The following is a 25710-nucleotide window of genomic DNA, read 5'->3' on the forward strand; positions in this document are numbered from 1 at the left end:
AGCTGATATTTTGGTTTCAAAACGAACAAAGAGTCAAGAGTCATGTGGTCTGTAAAATTCTACAACACCAGAGTCAGTACTGGACAATACTACAAATGTATACTTGTTACTACAGTATTGTAATATATAGTATAATATACATATGGCAATGTCTTGATAAAACTCTTTTAAAAATGTCCCGAATGTGGGAAAAACAAGGTATTACCATATCATATCAACTCTCTGTACTTTAAGTCATTCCATGTTCCTTTTCTCTGTCCGTCCGGATCCTTCAAGTGTGTGAACTCACAGAAAAAAAAAAAAAAGTCGACAAGTCGAGGCAGAAACATGGATATGAACGAAGACGTTTGGATCCGCCATCCTTTAATAAATGTGTACCGAGCCGAACGGAACCGAACCCGACAGCTCGGCGGAAACACATCGCGACCCGGGGGGGGGGGGGGTCGCACCCTATTGATCGTGACACATACCACCTTATTTCTTCCTGTTTTTTTACAACACCTGGAAAACGATGATCTCAAACGGTGTTTCTAACACCTCGAAAGAAAAAAACAAGAGTTTGCTTAAAGCAGCATGAAGTATATATTGTTCCTATCATTTGAGTTTAAAAAAAAAAAACAACATAGTCAAGTACCGAGACGTTTCAAGTCGATTTCTGGGAAAAAAAAGAAAAAGGGGGAGACACTGAGCCTGGATTGGTCGGCGTGGTGTGTGTAATATAAACCTGTTCTTGATGGGTCGGCGGGCGAGGACGGGGGTAGACCGGGTACGACACTGGAAACACTCGAAAACGAAGAATGTGCACATCATGCGAGGGTCACAGTCGGGCGGCTCGCACAATGGCAGCCTCTCGCTGCTCTTCGTCACTCTCAGTCTCTCTCAGTCTCTCTCTCGGGCGGCACAAGCACTCTCTATATAGAACCATCTCCCGATGCTTCAGGGCTTTTCAATGTAGTTATTCAGGCAGAACACAACTGTGTGCCTCCATCTGATAGAAGGTTAAGGACCTCTCCACCGCTCGCCAAAAAAAAAAAAAAAGAAAAAACCCGCCACACAGAGGTGAGACCAGGCTCACCTCGAGGGGAAGAAATCTTTTTTTTTTTTTTTTTTCCGTCCTCCTCCTCCTCTTTCACTCTTCCTTTTTTTTCTCCGGGCTCCGGGTTGAAAAGGATGGGTTCAAAGGATAATGGCCGTCTTATCACTATGTAAAAGGGGGAATGGGAACTCCGGCGAAGTGCCTGGCCTTTTGTGACAATGAAGAAAAGAGCAAGTCTATTTTTTCCGCCCGTGGTATATGCACTGGAACAGTCCATGACCACTTACAACAAAAAAAAGAGGCTTGGCTGGAGGGCGGTCGTTTCGGGGGGCGGTGGGGGGGACAGTACTGGACCACGTCGGTTCAAATCCTGGAGGGGAAGGTGAGCGAGCGGATGGTGACGGTTGGGGTTCTCGTAGAGGGTTGAAAAAAAACATTTAGAACCATTTGACTGATACTACGATCCGGGTCTCTTACGGGTGACCCGGCTCAGGGAAGATCCTTAAATCACAGTTATTTTCCCCCAATTTGTAGTTCAAAAGAATCCATCCCAACCTTTATCAACTCAAGGGCCAACTTTTAAGTCTCAAAAAACCTTTGTGGCCCATTGAACAAAAAGGACGGAAATCAATAAAGGAGAAACATATTGGAAGCTCCACAGTCACAAACACAGCATTTGTAATTTGTTATTTATTTAAATATAATTACAAATCACCCTCCCGCGATTTTGAGGCCCACTTGCAATACCTTCGCGGCCCACCAGGGGCCCACAGGTAGCTGCCATAGACTATCCATTTTTTAAGGCAGCCACGTTGTCAAAGACGTTTAAATCTAATAAAAAATAAGAAATTTATTTCAAGCTCAGGATCAAATCCCTGTTGAAGTAATATTGATTTTATTTTTTCGTAAACCGGTTGTTGCAGCAGCTCTTTGAGTGGCTGGATGTGTGTGGTTACATGTGGTCTGTGGTTGTGAGGCTGGTCGGACGTATTTAATTCAATTTTGACATATTTAAATACATTTTACATAAGAAATTGACCTTAAAAAGGAAATAGTTGTAGTAACAAAATGCTGATTTCAGACCTAGATAAACAGTCGACTTAATACAGTAAACAATAATAAAACATTTATGTAAAGTATGATATAGAAGTGGGAAATAAAATTTCCACAAGAAGGAATTTTTATTCTCAGAATGATGTGAGGAACAAGTAAGTAAGTAAGTAATTTGTATTAATATAGTGCTTTTCCAGACACAAAGCGCCTTAACAATCAAAACAATCCAAAAAAAAGAAACAAAGAGCCCTTAATAATGAGGGAAAAATAGGAAAAAATATCAAATGCAAAATCAACTTTAATTGTAAATATTCTAGTATTTCACTTAAAATAAATTGCATTTAAAACTATATATTTATGAGTTCTTTATTTTTGATTTTTTTTAAAAAAAAAAAGCACAAAAATGCATATAAAAAGTCAGTTTAAGTCAAAATGTAAGAAAGTTGTACATGGTTGGTTTAAAAAAAAGTCTAAAATAAAATCTTTTTAACTTCAAAACTTTATTCCATATCATAACCTTTGAGAATGAACTCAAAAGGATGTGTCCTCCCTAATAAATATGTTCAGCTTCTCTTTGTTCGGCCAGTGAAAAACTTTTACCCGAGAGCGGTTCAAGCACTTGTTCGACTCCGGAGTCGCCATCAAATCCATATGTAGCCTCGAAAATAGTACATGATAAGTCACAAGACGGGAAGCCGGAGTGATGAATTATGCATCAAAGGACAAGGGCATCAATAAAGGCTAATGTGTTCTGTTTTTGGACAGGAAAACAGTGGAGGTGCCAGGTGACGGCGGGAGATTTAAGAGCTCTGGAAATGAATTATGACAGCGATTTAGATACGTGTCAAACACACATTTGGATTCGGCTCACGGCGGACACTCGGCGGAGGATATCTTCCAACGTTTTCGGGGTGAAGGGGGCAGAGATAACTGAGATTTCATCACAGAAATGAAAATGAAAGGTCCGCTAAAGCGACACACCACGGATGTGTTCCGTCTGGTTGTTTGACGGGAGCGTACCAACGATCGTGACACTTCCTGAAGACCGGAGAAAACTCTTTTGCTTTGGTCCCAGGAGGGGAGAAAAGTTACCAAAAATTAAGATATTTAAAGAATGTGTCCAACAACTGTTAGTTTGTAATAAAAAATGATGAGTCAGCATATTTATCAAACCTTGTTTTGTAACTAGAACATTAACCTAGTCATCAATTTTAATTAATAATCATATTTAAACAAGTTAAATTGATCTTCGAGTATATTTTCCTTTGATCCGATCGAGATATTTGCTTTACTCTCAATTGAGATCAAGGGATAAATATGTCTTTGAATTTGTGAAAACGACTGTTAATTTAGTTTTGGAAGGAAATAAATGGATAAAATAATCAGATTTTTCTCATATTGAAGTAAAACACGATGAGTCAGCATATTTATAATAATCATTTAAACAAGTATAATTGATCTCAGAGCATAGTTTCCTTTGATCCGGTCCGGAATTATGCTTGACTCTCTATTGAGATCGAGGGATGAAGATGTCTTTGAATTTGTCCAACGACTGTTAATTCAGTTTTGGAATTAAAGAAATTGATTTACTGATCTGATTTTTCTCATATTAAAGTAAAAAATGATGAGTCAGCATGTTTATCAAACCTTGTTTTGTAACTTTATTGTTAATCTAGTCATCAATTGTATTAATAGTCATATTTAAACAAGTAAAATTGATCTCGAAGCAAACTTTCCTTTAATCCGGTCCAGATATTTGCTTGACTCTCTATTGAGATCAAGGAATAAATATGTCTGAACAACTGTTAATTTGGTTTTGGAAGGAAATAAATGGATAAAATAATCAGATTTTCCCCATATTTAAGTAAAAAATGATGACTCAGCATGTTTATCAAACCTTGTTTTGTGACTTTAACGTTAATCTAGTCATCAATTTTAATGAATAATCATATTTAAACAAGTATAATTTATCTCAGAGCATAATTTCCTTTGATCCGGTCCAGATATTTGCTTGACTCTCTATTGAGATCAAGGGATAAATATGTAAGTAAGTAAGTAAGTAATATTTATTTATATAGCGCTTTTCCAGACCAGGGTCACAAAGCAATGTCTTTGACTTTGTCCAACAACTGTTAATTTGGTTTTGGATCAAATAAATAGATAAAATAATTTGACTTTTCTTATATTGAAGTAAAAAATGATGAGTCAGCATATTTATCAAACCTTGTTTTGCAACTATAACGTTAACCTGGTCATCAATTTTATAAATAATCATATTAAAGCAAGTACAATTGAGTATATTTTCCTTTGATCCGGTCAAGTACTGTCATCTGTGAGATAATTATAGACTCTATTGGGATCAAAGGAGCTCATTTTGTCAACGTTCTCCAAAGGTAAGGTTTACACATGTTTTCACTGCAAATACAGGAACAGGTTGAGGTAAGGTAAGGTAAGGTAAAACTTTATTGATCCCTAAGGACAGTTCATTAGAAAAAAAAAAGCTAATTTCCAACTTTGTTTCCGAAGAAACTTCCCTGTTATCAATCACGAGAGGTTATCTTTTACATAAACAGCTCCTACTTGGAAGCAATAACCCGGTCTTTAGCCCCTCGACCGCCCACCACATCCATTCCCTTAACCACATTCTGTGCACTCTTTGATTCTGTTCCTGCGCCACGGTTACCTTCCTTCGGCGAGCGAGCCAGAGGGCATCGTTGCTGTTGTGCTGCTCACGCTGAGGACAAACTGTGCCGGTCAACAACGTTATTGAAGGGAAAGAGAACTTGGATCAGGGCCAGCGACTAGACTTGTTCCAGGATGTACAGTATCTTCGGACCACAAAAAAAACAAAAATACACAACTCCTAGAGGCGGTCGGTGACCAACACATAAAGCTGGATACTAATCATTAAAGAAAGTGATTATAGCAAATAAATGTAATAAGATAAGTCATCAATAGAATCACAGATTTTTGACTATAGCATCAGTAAAGTTAGCATAGATAGCAAAATAAAAGAACAACATTTTGGGACGAGGATGTTATATATTTATTTTATGTATTAATATTATATATTTATATTGGTTTTGTTCCACTGATATATCATTGAATCTCGATAAGTTTCGTCCGTACTCAAATTTGGAAGTAGGTCAGTAGCGATACGCTAAAATTGCGGTACGATTCGTTGAGATATATTTCGATACCCTTGCTTTAATTTCGGAACGACGACGAAGTGACACTGAATTTTAGTGACATCTTGCAATTGTTCCATTTTTTGTGTTGAATTCATAGAAGTTAAAACCAAATATGCCCAATTCATCAGCTTCAAAAACAGCTTCAGGTAGCTGTATCCTCTCGTCCTCAGCCATCATAAGGGATTTAATTGTTCCTTTAGACGTGAAGAACATAATGAGTGCTACCATCTAGTTAAAAAAAAAAATAACGAGGGAATAATTGCATGTTAATTGTAATAAATTAAGTTATTTTGTTTTTATACACACTTAATTAAATATAAATAAACAAAAATGATAATATGATAAACATTTTGAAGCATCCCCCCCAAAAAATGTAAGAATAAAACCAATAAATACAGTAATCATTTGATACTTTTCCATAGCATATTGATTTATATATCGATGTATTGATTTTTTTTTTCTTTTATCCCTACTTGCAAGTTTGTATTTAAATTCATATTTTTGCATCTACTTGTTCTACACTTTTTATTTATTTTCTTATTTATTTTTACTCATGTGTTTACTTTGCAAAAGATGCTCACAATGGCTGCTTTAAGGTACTTTTCTCTCTGACGTAAGTTTTACGAAAAAGGGTCAAGGATTACAAAAACCAAGTACTGTAAATGTCACGGGACCCTAAGGCAGAAGTAGGTGTCAATAAAATATAAAAAAAAAAAAACTGCAATACAAGCCTCAACACAGCTACACATTGATCAGACACACTATAAATCAAACCTTCACCGTGAGTGTGAGGTTGACGATTGTTAGCCACATGTGCTATCGTTATTATATGAAATTATTGTTTTTAATCATCTGACTTTAAGAATATGAAGGTATTTTTGCTATATTTCAAGTTAACAACAAATCTACGATAGCGACCTGTTGCTAATTTTCTACTTTTATGTATACAAATGTCTTCTTTTCAAAAGACTTATCCCGAGTACCCGGAGTAGACTCGAGGTTTCGATGCCACTTCTTTCCCAGAACCCTTCAACCGGTCACCTGACCACCCAGGTACACTCGACCTTCTGGACCCCCCTCTCGCCCCAGGACTAATTCCCTCGCCCCACTTTGACATGCGGCACATATTTATTAAGCTAATGGAGGACCTTCACCTCCGTGTCACGACGGAGATCAAAAAAAAAAACGAAGCACTTCAGCAGCTCAACAGCAAAATTGTATATTCCAGACGGACTAGAGTCGAAGTGAAGGGGGTCTGGGTTTCTTTTTTTTTTTTTTTTTGAAGCCCCCTTGTTAGCAAGCATCAATTTTCTTTAAGAGTCTTGGAGCCAAGACGCCGGTCTCCCGGGGCAGTGATCTGAGCCTTCGGACCGGCACCGGAGCCGAGGCTGTGGAGCGACGATAAGAAGGTTGAAAATAAAATAATAAAGAACAAAAATGAGGAGGTTGAAGTGAGATATTAGTATTATTAGAACTTTTTTAACGGTACTTTAAAGAGCTTGATCGCCGACATCGCCTCTCTCTCTCTCTCTCTGGAGTAGCCACATATTATGGGATGGCAGTTCGCGGCGACTCAATGACAATCGTTTCACGTCCGTCTAAGAACGCTGACCTGCGATGTTCGGCGTCCATGCTTCAGCACTTAAGCTCTGGTTAACGAGGAACGAGGGAACCACTTCTTTTTTCTTTTTTTTTTGGCTTCCTGGCAACTATCGGACCGAGCCGTCTGATGGACTCCAGTTTTGGTACTGATGTAACACATCAAGAATTGGACCCGGAGGAGTGATTCCTTTGGAATAATAGGATGATGAACACCTGGGGTGGACGGTGATGTGTTTGAGGGAGTTTTTGATGGACCTCGTTAATTTAAAGATCGTTAATCCTTCACTTAACAAACAAGGATTACACAAAAAAAAAGGTCCTTTATTGACTTTTATATTGAAGATTAAACGTTAACAGTAACATTTGTTGCTATAGATTATCATTCCTGTCGAAAATCTGCTGGTCTGACGGCAAAAAAAGGACAAAATATTGTTATTTAAAAAGTTAAAAAGGTTCAAGGCTTCAGAGTACTACAAACAACTTTTACTATCCAAATATACTTTTAAAATAAGTATATCTAGAAAATATTTGATTTTTTTAAATTGCAGAATGGATTAAAACAACGTTGAAATAAACAACGAGAAAAGAAAGTACTGTACAAGGAGCACATGATCAACAGGCTTCAGAGTACTACAAGAAAGTATTACTATCCAAATGTACTTTTCAAAAAACTAAGACAGAATACCTACTTAATATCTTCATTCAATTATTAGTAGAAGGGATTAAAAAAAAATTAAAAAATGAAGTAGTGTAAAGTAAAGTGGCGCAGAAAATAGACAACCTTCGGAGTACTACAAATGTAGTATTATAGTATAAAGTATAACGATTCCAATGTACTTTCAAAAAAATGAGGCTAAACAAAACCTACTTCTTTTTTTTTTTAAATTAATTTATTTGTAGAAGGGAATATAAATACACAACAAGAGAAATTAGTATAAGTTTCAGAGTACGACAAAAAAATATTATTATCGAAATGTACTTTTTTTTCTTAATGTTTTTTATTTATTCATCTACTTGTCTGTTAAATTGTTTTTTCGGACAGAAATGTACAGCATTTGATTTTCTTGCTTTTAAAAACTTTTACAATTGGAATCTTTTTTTGCACATCATACTCTTAATCAAATTATAATTTAAAAATGCCACCAAAAAAGAATAATTAAAATCTGTAGGAAATATTTAAACAATTTTTAATTAAAAGAGCAACATAAACTTATTGTTGAGGTACTTAAAAATTAAAGGGACTTAAAATAAAAGTTTTTTGCGAAAATGAAAGTGTACAGCAATGAATGGATTTTTTTGTACACTAAGAAAAAACAGTTTTTGTTACGCATTTTCTTAAATATTCCTCACGGATTGGATTGAGTTTGACATTTTTGCAAATGTGCATAATTGAGTTTGACTTTGAGTAAATATGGGATTTGAAACACAAATAAATAGGTAAATGACAAAATATTTTTCACCACAAAATACAACATTTTAAAATCAAAAAGAGAAGTTGAAACATGACAACAAAAGCTACCCTGAGCACGAAGATAAAACACAAACACCGAGTGTTTCTGAAGTATTCTAACACAGGATAATTCATATTAATGACTGGTGGTGACGCACCTCCATGTAGACGGCCAGCGACTCCATTAGCGTCGCCTTCCCTGGGATTCGATTCCAAACGGTGAAAAACGCTGGATAATTTGACGCCTTGTTTTTCCAACTGTGACCGAGTGAGCTACATCGCGAGTCCGATCATGAAATGTGACTCCGAAAAAAAAGACAAAAAGAAGAGAATTATGGATTTTCTTATTCTCTTCCCATCTTATTAACTTTGCTCCATGCCTTACTTGAAATTGAGGGAGGACAATCATGCTCTCCAATTTGAAATAGCACTCCTTAAGCTAATGTCACAGGCAATCATGTCAGTTTAGCCAGACTTGACTTTGTAATGACTCGCAGACGATTGCGACCGAAAAGCCTCAAAACCCGACACCGACTCGTCTTCTTCAGCGGCGCTAATGTCTGACTAATGTTCGCGCTACATTTGAGCATTTTATTAATTAATGACTTTCTTTAGCTGTTATTTTGAGGAACCAACGATGGCAGACGTAACACTGTTTATATGCTTAGAAATGTTAATGAAAAACACCGAAATCAGAGCAAATAGTTAAAGTTATGATTATTGACAAAGGGTTGAGGAACTATACAAGATTTAAGTTCAGGTATGCTTTCCAACTAATGGTGTAACAAGAATACATTTTAAAAGTCAACTAATCGACAAATAAATATTTCTAATACACCTTTGACTTAAGTACGATATGTAAAAATTTTTAAATAAATAAAAAATATATGAACAAAATTCACCGTACATCCCAAATATCTTGGTGGTTGATCAGTATTAACACAAATTATTTTGAAGTTTTTGTCTATAACAAAAAAAACAAAGCGTTCTATCAATTTCCTTTTGAGTAAAAATGTTTACTCAAGTAGACTTTAGAAGTATTTTTGCGTAACTTGGGTATAATACTTTTGTACTCAATGCAACTCTATATATGTAAACAAGATAATCAATCCTGTAGGGAGGGACACAAGTTCAACCATTTACATTAAAAGAAGAGTCAATATTTGTTCAAAATAGTTGAAGCGCACAAATCTTCCTCCCCAGATGCAACACTAATAGACTCAGGGACTGAATCATTCCTTGTGCTATTAGACTTAATTCTGAATGTTCTGATACACATTTGACTTAATACACCTTTGACTTAAGTACGATATGTAAAATGTTTTAAAAAAATAAAAAAATAGATGTACAAAATTCACCGTACATCCCAAATATCTTGGTGGTTGATCAGTATTAACACAAATTATTTTGAAGTTTTTGTCTATAACAAAAAAAAACAAAGCGTTCTATCAATTTCCTTTCGAGTAAAAATGTTTACTCAAGTAGACTTTTAGACTTTAAGAAGTAATTTTGCGTAACTTGGGTATAATACTTTTGTACTCAATGCAACTCTATATATGTAAACAAGATAATCAATCTTGTAGGGAGGGACACAAGTTCAACCATTTACATTAAAAGAAGAGTCAATATTTGTTCAAAATAGTTGAAGCGCACGAATCTTCCTCCCCAGATGCAACACTAATAGACTCAGGGACTGAATCATTCCTTGTGCTATTAGACTTAATTCTGAATGTTCTGATACACATTTGACTTAATACACCTTTGACTTAAATACGATATGTAAAATGTTTTAAATAAATAAAAAATAGATGTACAAAATTCACCGTACATCCCAAATATCTTGGTGGTTGATCAGTATTAACACAAATTATTTTGAAGTTTTTGTCTATAACAAAAAAAAACAAAGCGTTCTATCAATTTCCTTTTGAGTAAAAATGTTTACTCAAGTAGACTTTAGAAGTATTTTTGCGTAACTTGGGTATAATACTTTTGTACTCAATGCAACTCTATATATGTAAACAAGATAATCAATCTTGTAGGGAGGGACACAAGTTCAACCATTTACATTAAAAGAAGAGTCAATATTTGTTCAAAATAGTTGAAGCGCACAAATCTTCCTCCCCAGATGCAACACTAATAGACTCAGGGACTGAATCATTCCTTGTGCTATTAGACTTAATTCTGAATGTTCTGATACACATTTGACTTAATACACCTTTGACTTAAGTACGATATGTAAAATGTTTTAAATAAATAAAAAAATAGATGTACAAAATTCACCGTACATCCCAAATATCTTGGTGGTTGATCAGTATTAACACAAATTATTTTGAAGTTTTTGCCTATAACAAAAAAAAACAAAGCGTTCTATCAATTTCCTTTCGAGTAAAAATGTTTACTCAAGTAGACTTTAAGACTTTAAGAAGTATTTTTGCGTAACTTGGGTATAATACTTTTGTACTCAATGCAACTCTATATATGTAAACAAGATAATCAATCTTGTAGGGAGGGACACAAGTTCAACCATTTACATTAAAAGAAGAGTCAATATTTGTTCAAAATAGTTGAAGCGCACGAATCTTCCTCCCCAGATGCAACACTAATAGACTCAGGGGCTGAATCATTCCTTGTGCTATTAGACTTAATTCTGAATGTTCTGATGTTATTCTATTCAATTTATATTTTTTTATAATAAAGTTATATCTATCAATCTATTCTATGCTAATCTTGGTGTTCTTTTCGTTGTGTTATTTTCTTTGATCTATGTTCTTTATACTTGCACTTGTTTTTGTTTTTTTAAAACTTTCTGGACGTTCTATCGTCTGCTGTGAACTAGAAACCCAATTTCCCAAAGGGAGATCTCCACAGGGATTAATAAAGTCTATATATATATATATATATATATATGAAACTATATGAAAAAATATCAAAAAATGAAGTTTGCGTTTGGAAGCATAAAGATGCTAAATTTGAAGTTGCAACTGATTTTAAAAGAGATGAAATTATACTTTTAATCTATACATTTGCACTGACTTTGTACTTTGTCAAGATAACTTTCCTTCCTCAATCCAGAGATCAAAAACCTTCCTTTAGCAAGACTATTTTTCCTGATATAAATCGCGACTATCGTCAGACACATTCAACGCTGTGAACAATTAAGAATGTTGAGCTGAAGTTCATGTATTTTCTTGATGTTCAGGGGCCAGTTTTCGTGAGGAGCCTGAGTAAAGGTGGGTTGTATAGCAGGTCAACACCTGAGGGGTCTCAATAAACACTTGAATAAAGCGTTAAAACATCACAAGAGTACAGTTCCATCCCTCAAACAACGGGACAAAAGGACATTTCACACCGTCTTAAACACCGTCCCTCAACTATAGCAGGAGTGATCTTTGACAGCCGCAGCCAACATTTGTCATTCATTTTTAATGGCTAATTAGTGCGTAATTATTAATGATATACACTACCGGCTTAATGTCAACACTTATTCCACCGACTTTCCCTCATGTTGACATTAACGAAAACGGGGCTTGAGAGAAAACACTTGAGGAGGACGATTCCTCAAATGTGTCAAGATTACATATTTATGAGGTCCCCTGCTCAGCATCCAAGGAGGTCGCCATGGTGACACACCATACTGGTGTTTATTGCAACAGCCAACTTTGCGTCGGGGAGAAAAAAAAAAAAAAAGCCTCGGAGCATTGTCGGGGAATGGTTTCGTCGGCGGTTGTGTGGCCCATGGATGGGCAAATACACAATTAAAACGGCAGTCATGCCGAGGTCGCTCCAATCAATGTTGCCGCCGCGAAAGAAATGTAATGAAAGGATGATGGAGCGATGCCTTCGGGACGTCGCATTGTTAGGGAAGACCACGGCATTGTTGTGGCAAGTCAATGTTTTATTAGCACGTTCAGAAGGAACCGATGAATCGTCCTGAAGAGCGGCGTTGTAGACCAAACACAACTGGTTCCATCGCACAAACTAGAAGTGTCTTGTTAGTCCAGGCGTCTGTTATTACGCATGTGTTACTAGCAATTAATAAGATGAATAATCAACAGGTTTTGTTTTTTTAAATGATCAAAAAAACAATATTTAAACATTTATATTTGAAGGTTTTATCAAAGCGCAATTTGTTAGCCATAATGCTAATAATAAGCTAATTTTCCATTTTCACAAACAGTTTAATTTATCCTTAATAAAAATTTATCCTGTCGTCGAGAAAATATTCCAGATTGAAGCAACGTGAGTGAATATCACGGGTCATATCTAGCATTTAGCGTCAGCGGCTACCATTTTATTTAATTATTTCCTGACTTTTTTAAATAATTCTATAACGGATAAAGTTACAACTCTTCATCTTCTGACTTTCCTCTAACTTTAGACCCTGTCTCAAGGAGACTGACCAAGATGTTTTGCAGTTAGAAAGCAACGACCACAAAGGTGTGAGAACCTCATCAAGTGTCTACAAACCACGTTTCACAGCGAGAGGAGAACCTTGTTAATGTCGAGAAAAGAACTATGAATACTATTGTTGCACTGATAATAACGGATTGTTAGCAAACAGGTAACTTTGAGCCCAAGAAGAGTTCTGTAGGAATGGAAATAGATTAGTTTCTAAGGTCCGAAGACAACAATTTTAGGGAAAAACAAAGTGTTATAATCATAAACAACAATTCAAATATGAGAAATAAGACTAGTAGTACATGATTTTTCTACCATTAAGGACCACTTTAAGTTTGATGGTTCTGCCCTGGATGCTCCGCAGCTTCTTCCCAGCATGAAGAGGGAGTAATAGTTAGTGTGTAAAATGACGACAACCATATACAACAATTTCACGCGTTTAAGGGCCTCTAATATTTCAAATGTTGAAGTCTTCCTCTCCGAGATGTAGTAAGTCCCTCATCATGACCATGTTTTGAACTTTATAAAGTTCTCTCCAGTCCTGGAATCTCAGCAAACAAAAGGTTTCAAGAGTGTAGTCCATTATGTTGTAACAATGGCTTCATTCCTCCTCCAGCCAGATGTAATCACGCCCCACTTTGTTTATACAACGAGTCCCTTGGAGATGCGGTGACAAACCCTGATGCTTGACCAATCACAGAAGAGTGGGTGCGGTTATGGTAAACAAGATTTAATCTCCAGAAAGACAAAGTGTTTCACATTTTCTAATGTAAATATTTCAATGAAAAGAGAGTTTTGTACAAACAGACTCACACTGATGAGTAAACTAGAGGTCCTAGATCTAGTTAAGACACACAATTGTAACACAAAACAGTTGAAAAGGCACAAAAGACTCACTAAACTATGACTACGCACCAAACCCGGGGTGTTGAAGGTTTGATGCCCGACTTATTTACCGCTTCTGGAGAAAAAAAAAAAAAATCTGCAAGTGTTTAAAAGAGCGAGAAATGAACGCGGGTTCCCGAAGCTTCTGAAAACTACGCTACGGAAGTCGCCGTCGCTGAGAAGAGGTGGGTCCGTCCATCAATCTCTCTGTAGTCTTTTGCCAAGCTGCAGGGAAGTACCCATTATAGAGTCATTTTATTAATAGGCCCCCTTTCCTCTTCGCCACACTCTCGCAGAGTGCCTCCTCATTCTGTCAGAATGGAGTATGCCTGCGAGCCACCTCCATGAAAACCAAAGCACCGGGCCCTCCCTCGCTCCCTCGCTCTCCCTCCACCCTCCCCGCCGCTGAAAAAGCTCCGGCTGGGAAATATTGTGCTTTCAAGCTAAAATAGTATTTGGAGAGGTGAGCAATCCCTGAGCCCTAGAGCAAACAGTTTAACATTAAGGACTTATTTAAAATGATGTCCTCCTTTTCCTGGAAAGCAAATCAGATTTTCCCTCCATTCTTCTACACACACACACAGAGAGAGAAAGAGAAAGAGAGAGGGATGAAACACATCTGCCTTGTTCTTCTGTCGACATTGTTAAGGTAAATATTGCCGGGAGAGGCGAAGGCTGGAGGGCGGGGAAAAAAGGTCAGAAGATGATGTTTGTGTTTTCGATAAAGAAAAAGAAAAGGCAAGGATTCCCCGGAACATGCTTCCGGATGTCAATATCACTTTTAAAGGATTACTTGTTTTTTTTTCCCTAAGACTCATCAAAGAGAGGGATGGAATATTTGGGAAATATGCGGCTCAATGGAATTTTAAATCTTTCGACAGCCGCTTCAAAACCTCTGTTGATGCAACCCCGGAACATTGTCTGCCGTTGCCCTTTGTATTAGCGGCTGTCAGGGTGAAGTCTGTTTAATATCCGCCTCAGCTGGTTTCGCTCATTTGCATTTTTTTTTTTTTTTCTTCCCAAAAGCTCCAGGTGAAGTCGAGACAGGTTCAAGGTGTGTGTGTGCGTGAGTGTGTGTCCGAGTAAACAACACAATCGGAATTACTTTTGCCGCACTATTTATCGCAACCGACAAACACTGGAACCAGAATTAGCTCAAAATATAACGGAAACAACAAGATAATATTGAAATACAACTTAAATATTCACTTAAATCATTATTTATTTATAAGGAATTTTGGGGGTTTAGCTACTTTTTTTTGTACCACAGATCGGTTTTTTGTCAGGATTATATTCATGGGCTGACGTTCAGGTAGAAAAAAGTAAAAATAAAATAGCATGACCTGCAAAAAAACTACAATTAAGTACATGAAAAAGGAACATCTCAACATAACGCTGTATTAACAAGAGCTCTGGACTGGTTACAACAAGATGTTTTTTGTGTACTTGCATCTGTATGTTTGATTGTATGCCGACGATGGTGTGATGAATGTGTGTGTCTCCTAGCTTCAAGAGACTGATGTGTGAGTTTGTGTTTAAGCGTTATTTATATGGAGTGATGACTTTGGAATGGAAGTTTTGTTTAGAGAGTTTGTGTTTTACTCATTTTCACTAGTCAAGAGTCACACGTTTGTGTAATTACGGAGAAAATATGTTTTATTTTTCTATATGAAACACCTTTCTTAGTACAAATAATAAATAAAACTTAATTATTTTGGGTTTCTGTGCCGTGTGGTAACAAATGTCTCACGGATCAATAGTTAAACAAGCAACTTTACTGAGAAAAATTTGAAAAACAATGATTCTCATTTTCCCCCTGTGACAGAAAAGTGGAACTTCAATGTCCTGGACTCTCCGCTGATATATATTAAACAAAAGTATGAAGAAAAAAAAATGTTAGTGCTGCATAAGAAAACCATACTACACTAAAAAAAAAATAATAATAAAAAAATAAACAATATATTTTTTAAAGATTATGTTTATTTGGAAATGTTGGGAAAATACATTTATATGTAGTTATTGAGAAGATAAAAATTATTTGAAAAACTAAAAAGTACAAATGCCTCCCAACTTAACTTTTTTGGGGGACAAGGGACCTTTGGTAAACTATTCGTAAAGAATACTGATAAATCTGTAACGTGTGTTCGAATCCAAGTTATTTTAGGAAGCGTATTTTTAGGAACAAATATTAATACACTTTAATATTACACTATTTATTGTCATGATACCATATCAAAAATTCAACAACACTGTATTTAAAACAAAAAAGATGAAACAGTTGGTTTTAAATTGTATTTGTATCATAGTTCTTTTAAGGTTTTTATTTTATTTAATTTAATTATGAAATACAATAATTTGATTGATTTATTCACCTTTTCATTTCATTTTTGTGTTGCATTTAAACTAGAGGCCACTAGATGGCAGCAATCATATGCCCTCCGCAGCTAAAGGAACAATGAAATCCCAGTGACGACTGAGGACGAGAGGATACAGTCGACTCCAGCAGCTTTTAAAGCTTACGTTTCACTATATTATAGTTTTAAATGAATAAAAGCAGTTACGACTTCGTCAAGAGTCACATGGTCTGCAAAATTCTGAGTCAAATATTCAGACAATACTACAAATATATCCTTGCTTCTACAGTATCATGGTTAACCCTGTATTGCTAAATATGCATCATATCGCCAGAGTCTTACCTCTCGTTCTAACTCAGCCGTCCCAGGAGTAAGTAAGTAAGTAAGAAATTTATATTTATGTAGCGCTTTACCAGACCAGGGTCACAAAGCGCTTAATCAAAACAACACTCACAATACTTAAAAAGGTCAAGATAACGTTGACAAACAACACAGGAGTACTGAAGTACTGAGCCACTAATCCATCCCAGTGTTAAAAGTCTTAACGTAAATGACTATTTTGTTCTCCAATTGTTTCTCGGATCACGCCGAAAAAGTGGAGTGAAGTGAATTAAAGCTCTTGCTCTTCGACGACGGCTCCTTTTGTGCCGGAGAACGATGTGAATCCCGGCTTTGTCCTCCGATGTTCTCGGGTCCACTGAACATGAATCTGCTTCTCATCCCGCACTTGGATATCAATGGAGGAACAAGATGAACTCAACAAAAAAAAAGGAGGCGCTACCTTGAGCTGATTAGCATTTATTCTCCGCCACAATGGCCGACGGTCGCTAATACCTGCAGTGTTTCACTTAGATTACGGCTTAAGCCCTTTTTTTTTTCCTTCTATCAAAGGGCATTTCAATAATTTGACATTTCCCGCCAGAATGGCGGAGAATAAAACAAGCGATCACTGGGAAAACTTTTTTTTTTTTTTTTAAATCATTCTCCCTTTCTCCTTTTCATGCAAAAGACTTTCATCTGTTATTCGGTGATAGGCCGTCTCTCTTTGTCAGCGTAAATATGGGAGCCCCCCGATTTGAATATGGTTACACATCACGCTATTTATTAAAGCTTGGATTAACATGACAGGAAGTTTTGTCTGGGGGCTCTTTAAGATGGCTCACAGAGGCAATCTAGTGACAGTAATAGGATCCGGCTAATATTCTTGACGGATGCTCCTTTCCCCACTGTTATAAAGCAGAACAATGGCGCAGGCTTTTCTGGGGGAGTGAATACATTGTGATGGTGTGTGTGTGTGTGTGTGTGTGTGTGTGTGTGTGTGTGTGTGTGTGTGTGTGTGTGTGTGTGTGACGCTAATCAGCCCCGGATACCATCACTTAGCCAATATAGAGGCTGGAGAAATAAAAAAATAAAATAAAATACGAAAGGTCACCGAGCAATTCCATCAGGACAACGATGCTACAATTAACTGAACAGACAAAGCGGCCGACATTAGAGCGCAATAATATTTTAGGCCTCGGAGTTTGTAGAGATTTGTTGCCATTCAGAGGATGTTTTTTTGTTTTGTTGTTTAATTGCCTTTTTCTGCTGCTTTCTAAACACTGGTCACTGAATATGGAAAACGTAGACGGTTCTACGGATTGAGCGACGCCAACAATAGTCGTACAAATGATTCTAGAGCTCATCATTAAAGGGATTTTCTATGACATCATATTCTTAAAAAAACTGGAGCTATATCATGCCAACAAATGAAGTGATATTTTCTTATTTCCGATTTAATAGCACATTTTATATTAATTCAAAGTTATTTAATGGTATATATTTTAATAGTTTGTCTAAAAAACGACAATCATTTCATGTTTTATTGTACAATTAACACTCAAATATTCATTGTGTTTATTCATTCATGTGGTGCAATTACACCTCCGGCCACTAGTTGGCAACATATGCCATTTCCTCTGTGCCAAAGTAACAACAAAACCAGCGAAATGAAAGCAATCAGTGAAAAAGAAAGGCTACATTATTTATACATTTATACTTTTTGTCTTGTATTTATGTAGGTATTTATACATTTTAAGGCGGTGGTAGTTGATCCAAGGCTGTAACCAATCAATGCCTTAGACTGATGTTTGACCCGCCCACTTAATTTACATACGGAAAACAAAATGTCAAAATGACAAAATGTCAAAATGTTTAAAAACCTAAATAAATATAAGACAAATTGTAAAAAAATAAATAAATGTAAAAATGTGAATTTAAACGTAAATAGCTCCATTCTTTGACAACAATGAAATCAGAAGTAACTTATTTATTTTCAAATATTCATATTTATCCAAACATTTATTTATACATTTTGTTACATATGTATACATTTATTTATACATAAGTAATTTATCGTCCTTCATACAACAGTAGCGTTGATTCGATTTAAAGGTTGTCGGTTCAATCCCAGCTCCAGATTTGTAGACATGTACGCGTGACCAAAAGTGTGAATAACTAGACGGCATATGGAACAAGATCAAGTCAAACTTTTTGACGAGAATCAAAACAGTCGGGATTCGAATATTACTCCGACACTCCGGACGTGAAAGCGACGGATGCATCGCACGGCGGTAAATAGCTTCGCTTTTTATATTAGTCCACGTTATTACTTGTGTTTGTATGAAAGAAAATGATGAAAACAAGAGTCTGTAGAAGGAATATTTACGTGTCAAATTTAATATAAATACTACTAAATCAGTCGGATGTATGATTCTGGAGTTTTAATAACGCACTCTTGTTTATTCTGCTCTGCCGTTTCATTTTTGTTTCACGACGCTGACAAGTATTTGGCAGCTTCGCAACACGCATTACCGGGATGTTCATTTTTTTTTTAAGTTTCCCGTAGATGTCACCGTCAAAAAACCTTTTTTGGAAAAGAGATGTTTGTTTTTGGTGAGAGTTTGTGGCTGGGTTAGCGGATCAGACACACATCTGTCGGAGGGAAAAGAGGAGAATCTGTCGTCCTCTCCCAAACCTCTCAATACTAATTAACGATCCACCGATAGCGGCCAAATGCCAACTGTCATTAGCGAGTGACGCAGGGACACAGATGCAGACGCGAACACAGTAGCAGACGCAAGCCATGTCACCTCCACCAGACGGCCCTGGCAAAAAAAAAAAAACACACACAAAACGACGACAACAACACACACTGCTATGATAGCGACGACTGATATGGCGAGAGGAAGATTGACACTTGTAATTAGATCCAACAACAACAAATGCAAGCACCGTCTGAGACGCCGCTTTACATTTTTTTTACTTTTGATGTTTTTACGCCTGTTGATCAAGGACACGCGTGCGAAGAGATGAAGGTTTGAGGCGAGGAAATGTTTGTAAAAAACTGCTTTAAACAAGTATAACTCAGGATGATTACGTTTTATCCGAACGCCATATGTTTGCGTTTTTATTTGAATGTCTTGTTTGTGTATGTTTTGCGTCAATAAATCAATGTATGTTTATGTTGTAATGTGATCTTCTATTTAAATATATCAAGAGTTATTCTTTCATATATTCTTTGTTGACAAGATGCTAATGCTAACTTTAAGTAATTTATGTATATGTATGTTTTAAGATAGCCATTGCAATTTTGTAAATCTTAAATAAATATCAGTACTTTAGATTAGATTTTACAACGTGAGCATCCATGTAGCTAAAATGCTCACATTATATTTAAACAAATCAGCTGAATATTTTTTTATGCAGGAGACGCTAATGCTAACTTAGAGTCATGTTTGTATATTTATATTTTAAGCTAGCTTTGGTAATGTTGACAATTATTTTCATTATCTTTTCATCCGTTTGTATTTTGTTATTTTATTTGTGTTGCTTTTTTTATGTTAGCATCCATGTAGTTAAAATTCTAACATTGTATTTAAACAAATAAGCTTTTCTTTTGTTACATGTTTTATTTTTATTTATTGAGTAGAGGCTAATGCTAACTTAAGGTCCTGTAAGTATATGTATGTTTTAAACTTGCCTTGCTAATGTTGGGAATCATTTTCTTTTTGGATTGTTTTTTATTTGTGAGCATCCATGTAGCTAAGACGCTAGCATTCCACTTAAATGAATCAGCTAAATTATCCATTTGACACATATTTTTGTTGCGGAAGGGCTAATGCTTACTTAAAGTCCTGTTTATACATGTATGTTTTGCCATAACCCATTACGTTCTAATTTGATGCGTTCAAAGACATTTTCGTTAAATAATTATGTATTTGTATTCCATTTTTAAGCTAGTTTCAGTGATGTTGCATGTAGTTTTACTTTTCTTAATCTGTCTGGATGAATTTTATTGTATATGTATACATGTTTTTTTTATGGAGGCGACGCTAATGCTAACTAAAGTTCTGTAAGTATATTTTCAGTATGTTTAAAACTAGCCGTTCTAATGCTAATTTTCTTCGTCCATTTGGATTAGACCTTTTTTGACAACGTGTGTAACTACTGTATGTAGCTTAGATGCCATTATTTTATATAACTAATTAATTATATATCTTAGGAGACGCTAATGCTATCCTAAAATTCCAGTGAGTATATTTATATTTGGGCTCAATAAATCAATGTATTTGCTTGTAATTTCTGCGGTTCAACAACTCGCTAACTTACCTATGATTTAAGATAGCAATGCTAATGTTGTGAATGGTTTCCTTTCTGTTTGGAATATTGCTTTTACAATGTTGTGATGTATTCTTGTGAACTATTCTTTCATATTTGTTTTCTGTAAAGGAGATGCTAATGCTAACTTGTAAGTCCTGTACGTATATGTACGTTTCAAGCTAGCTATGGTATTCACTGCGAGATTCACCGTTATTGGACGATAACGTTTGACTATTAACACGTACCTTATCTTTTGATGATCACTAGCATCTTTACATTAGTATACTTTGATTTAACCAACAATCCGCTGGACCACATACAATGGCCGGATTTGTAGTTTGAAGGGTTAAAAACATTTATTTTTTGGAGTCCAAAAACATACTCTAATGATTCATAGTAAGACTTGTCGAGCTGGGAAGTGCCTTCCGCGTCGGACGTCAAGAAGTGTTAACCAGACCGCCAGCAATTACTTCCTCGGACGTGAACGACAACCTCCAATTCGACCTTTGACTCCCGTCACTGATCGTGTCATTTGCATGCACCGGACCTAGTCAAAGCAGCTCTTTCCGATTCTTTCTCCGCTAAGAGGATTCCGGCTATCCCGGGATCTTAGAAAAAAGAAGAAAACCACCCACTTCCTCCGTCCTTCACACTCTTGCCAAATAGCGACGGGGTCAGCGAGAGAGCGAAGAGGGAGGAGGAGGCACCGGTGGACGAGGGTCCGTCACACAAACACACTTTTTCGAGGGGGTCGTTTTGACCCGTCGAAGACGGAGGAATCGCACCATAACCTGGCGACCGCGGCCGCTTTTATGGCAAAATAAGATTACAGTCCTCATAGAGAATCGGAAAAAAAAACCTGCACCAAAGTCTATGCAGAACGCATCAGAGCAGGATTTGCTCCACAGACGGGCTTATGCATGCTGAGTTAGTGTGAGCTGCTGGTGTCGCCTGTTGACACAGAGATCAGAGAGGGCTGTGAGAAATGGGGGAGATGCTGTCGCGAGATGGCGGCAGGAAGGCGCCGCCAGAGAGGAAGGGAGATGAGACAAGACGAGGCTCCACTTTGGTTTTCAAAGAACAATTTTTTAGGGGTTGATGCATCCCCCCCCCCCCAACCCCCCCTTAGCTGTTGTCATTTGTAGCTGTGGGAGCCCCCGCGAGACGCTCGAGCGTCTTCTCCGCTGAAAACAACCTGCTGTCGAGAACACACGTTTTTTTTTTTCGTTTTTTTTATGCAGATCCTGAGAAAAACTGATGAGATCTTTCCGGGATTTACTAATGAACTGAACGCGTGGATTCAAGCGAGCAGATAGAGCTGTTGGTCATGTGACCTAAACTGATCGCCCAATGGGAAGTACCATCAAAAGTCAAAGCCTCTGAGCTTCTTGTTGTGATTGATTGTGACGATAAAATCAAGGTTTTTTTTGGTTCTTTTACAAATAATTGGTTGTGTTTATTCGTTTTATTTCTAGTGGTGGGCTTAGTATCAAACTGTTTGTGAGATTGAATCCCATCAGATGGAGAAAATAACTGTTATTATTTTAAGTATAAAACTTCAAAATGTTACGAAGAAAGAATTTCCAAAATAGAAAAAAAAGAGCAGATTAAAAAGGAAAGTGATTTAAAATTTAAAATTAACAAAACGTCAAGCAAATTGATTTCAGTTTGATTATTATTATTATTATTTATTTGCGTTTACAAGGAAGTGGCTGTCTTTATTTACTATTATTATACTATTATTTAGAAAAATTCTTATACTGAGATAATATATGTTTATCTTTCTCAAGTTTGCATGAAATCTATCTATCCATCTATCCATCTAACTATTAATGTATCCATCCATCTATCTATTCATCTATATATCTATCCATATATACATCCCAGTTAAACATCTGTGTGGATCTTTTTGTTTATGTTGTAATGTAATCTTGTGTTTAAATACTATATATCATCCATCCATCCATCCATTTATATATCCATCCATCCATCCATCCATACATCACAGTTAAACATCTGCATGGATATTTTTGTTTATGTTTAAATGTAATGTTGTGTTTAAATATCATCCATCCATCCATCTATGTATCTATCTACCCGTTTATCCATCTATTCATGTATACAACTATCTATCCATCTTAACATCTATCCATCCATCCCCGTATTCATCGGTCTATTTATTTATCCATCTCTCCTTCGGTCTATCCATTTATCCATCTATCAATCCATCTATATATCTATCCATACATCTATACAACTATCTATCCATCTTTTCATCCATCCATCCATCCCCGTATTCATCGCTCTATTTATTTATCCATCTCTCCTTCGGTCTATCTATTTATCCATCTATACATCCATCTATCTGTTTATCTATCCATCCATCTATACAACTATCTATCCATCTTTTCATCCATCCATCCATCCCCGTATTCATCGCTCTATTTATTTATCCATCTCTCCTTCGGTCTATCTATTTATCCATCTATACATCCATCTATCCGTTTATCTATCCATACATCTATAAAACTATCCATCCATCTTTTCATCCACCCATCCATCCATCCATCCATCCATCTATCTACGACAAAATCTCCAGCTGTAGCCTTTTTTTTTTTCCCCCTAAAGGTTTCAGTATTTTGTTCCACCATTATTTTAACAGGGAAGGTCAAGCACACCTATCTTCAGTTAAGCCCGTTTGAACTGGCGGGGATTCAAGCCTATCCCTGTCCGAAGGTGGCGAAGGTTCCCCTTTGAAAGAAGCCTTTTCTTCGCACCGAGACAGCTGCTGAACTTTCCTCCGCACAACGCCGGAGGAGTCGGGGAATTCGCCAGCAGCAGGTATCGGATCAAAGCCGGCAAACCTTTTATTCTCCTCATCAATAGTTGCGGAGATATTTCCGTCTTTTTGTTTGTTTGTTTTTTACGGGCGAGAGGCATCGGACGGTCGCCAAAAAACCGTCTCCGGGTCAGAACTTATATAGCAGGCGCCCGATGACAGGATAGGAGGCTGCTCTTCTGTGGTTACACAGCGGAATTCAAATGTCAATCCCTCTGCCCGGGCGCCATCTCTTCTCTCTCTCTCCCTCGTTTGTCATCCCCCCGTTCTCTCTCTCTCTCTCTCTCTCTCTCGCCCTCCCCTTCCTCTCCCTGTGTTTGTCAGGGTTGGTGATTAGCTGTCACCCTCTGCAGCAGCAGATAACACCCCACACAGCCTGTCTTCCCCTCTGGGAGACGCACACACACACACACACACACACACACACACACAAATAAAAACACGCCGGGGCGTGTGCATGTAAACTAAAGACACTTAAATAGTCGCGACGGCAGTCAAAGGAGTTCATGCATTTACAAAGACGCATCCCCGTTTAAGTCTGTCACGAGCGGGTATCGCTTAGATCTGCTTCAAACTTTGATTCGGTGAATCTATTCCGTCGTCTGCTTTCCTCGGCACAGATTTTCGGGGTAGATTTTTTTCGGGGGTCTGCACTTATCTGTCAAGGCACACTCTCACTTGAATTTTTTTTTTTTAAAGCGTCATCAAAAAGGGACCATGGAATAAAAAAAAAACTGACAAAAAAGGTGAAAAAAAAAGTGCAGAGTCGGCATCAGAGATTCATAAACCAGGAAAGACTTCGGGACGGCTCGGGCTGTTTGCTTTATTTTCATCCCGACATCAATTCTCCGATATTCATCCGACTAACTTCGGGCGCTTTCCGTTCCTTCCTATCCATCAGTGGGACAAGCCGAGCAGGAATGTCATGAGCACTTTTTTTCTTTTTTTTTTGGTGGGGTCTGGAGTCCTAATGAAGATTTGTGGATGTGCCGGGCGGAGCTTTTTTTTTTTTTTTGGAAGATACGATTGAAACGTCGTGAAGACGGCGAGCGTGGATATGATGCATATGTTTATTAAGCATGTGTGGATCAACAAGACAATCACACAAGGGGCCACAATATGTTAGCATTAATGGTCGCGTGAAAATTGTCAAAATTGTCTTTAACAGAGAGAAACAAATTCCTTTTCTTCAACCTCCGACGTACTGTTATCTGAAGTCTCTACGTATATATATATATATTTTTGTTCTATAATCTCTGCTCCTTATCTTAGCTTAATCACTGGCATCTTCATAGGTCAATATATCAACATAAACATTAATCTAATTTAATTTTGAGGAAACCATCCGGTGCTAATCGTTATTTAAAAAATGCCCCTTAAGCTCCGGCAGTATACAAAAATGTACTTTATTTTCTTCTTTCTTCTTCTCATCTGCTTCTTCATAACATATTTGTAGATCTCAACAGCAATTATGTGGTTGGTATAAAGGAGACAAACCCCACAAATGTATTATCCGGGGGTCACAGGTGCCACGAATGCAGTAAGTTATTAAAAAAAAGTAAGTTATTACTTTATAAAGTTCTATCACGTCTGAAATATCAGCGAACGAGAGGTTACGAAAAGCGGTGTCCATTATGGCGTAATAATGGCAAGGCTCCTCCTCCAGCCAGCTGTAATAATGCCCCGCTTTGTTTATATAACGAGTCCATTGGAGGTGGAGACTCCCGGGATTGATGACGCGCAGTGACAAACCTAGATGTTTGACCAATCACAGCAGAGCGGGCGTCCTTAGGGTAAACAAGATTTAAGCTTTTGTTTTCATTGAGCGAGGCTTAAGATCATTTTTTAATATTTCAAAGAAAAGACAGTTTTGTACAACAGACACATACTGATGATACAATAGAGTCCAACATCTATTTAAGACACACTTAAATCACACATAAGTTGACCTTTAAATATTTGTTTTACTTCTTTTCTTTTCTTCAGACCCGTACTAAAAGCAAACCTACCGTCCAGAACAACACCCATTATCTCAGCTGGTAAAAAGTACATAAAGGTAAACATCTATTAAACACTGATTTATATGTAATATTAAACACATAAATCACCTTTAATTATCCACACACAAGAACATCCAGGGGGTCAACTTGGCAAACAAGAGTCCGACTCGACATCGAGAACCAGCACAAACGAGGATTATTCCGAGAGCCGCTCAGTCCAGTTGATGTCATGCTCCGTGATTAAATTACACACCGGGGGCT

At 37.0% G+C, this 25710-nt stretch overlaps 1 protein-coding gene across 10 annotated transcripts in view; it reads right to left on the reverse strand.

Moving 5' to 3' along the window:
* The window catches only part of msi2b (musashi RNA-binding protein 2b), a 392013-nt gene that overhangs the window by 178315 nt on the left and 187988 nt on the right, over nucleotides 1-25710 (reverse strand). The window lies entirely within an intron of this gene.

The sequence above is a fragment of the Callionymus lyra genome, chromosome 14, assembly GCF_982586985.1.
Source record: "Callionymus lyra chromosome 14, fCalLyr1.hap1.1, whole genome shotgun sequence".
Lineage (NCBI taxonomy): Eukaryota > Metazoa > Chordata > Actinopteri > Syngnathiformes > Callionymidae > Callionymus > Callionymus lyra.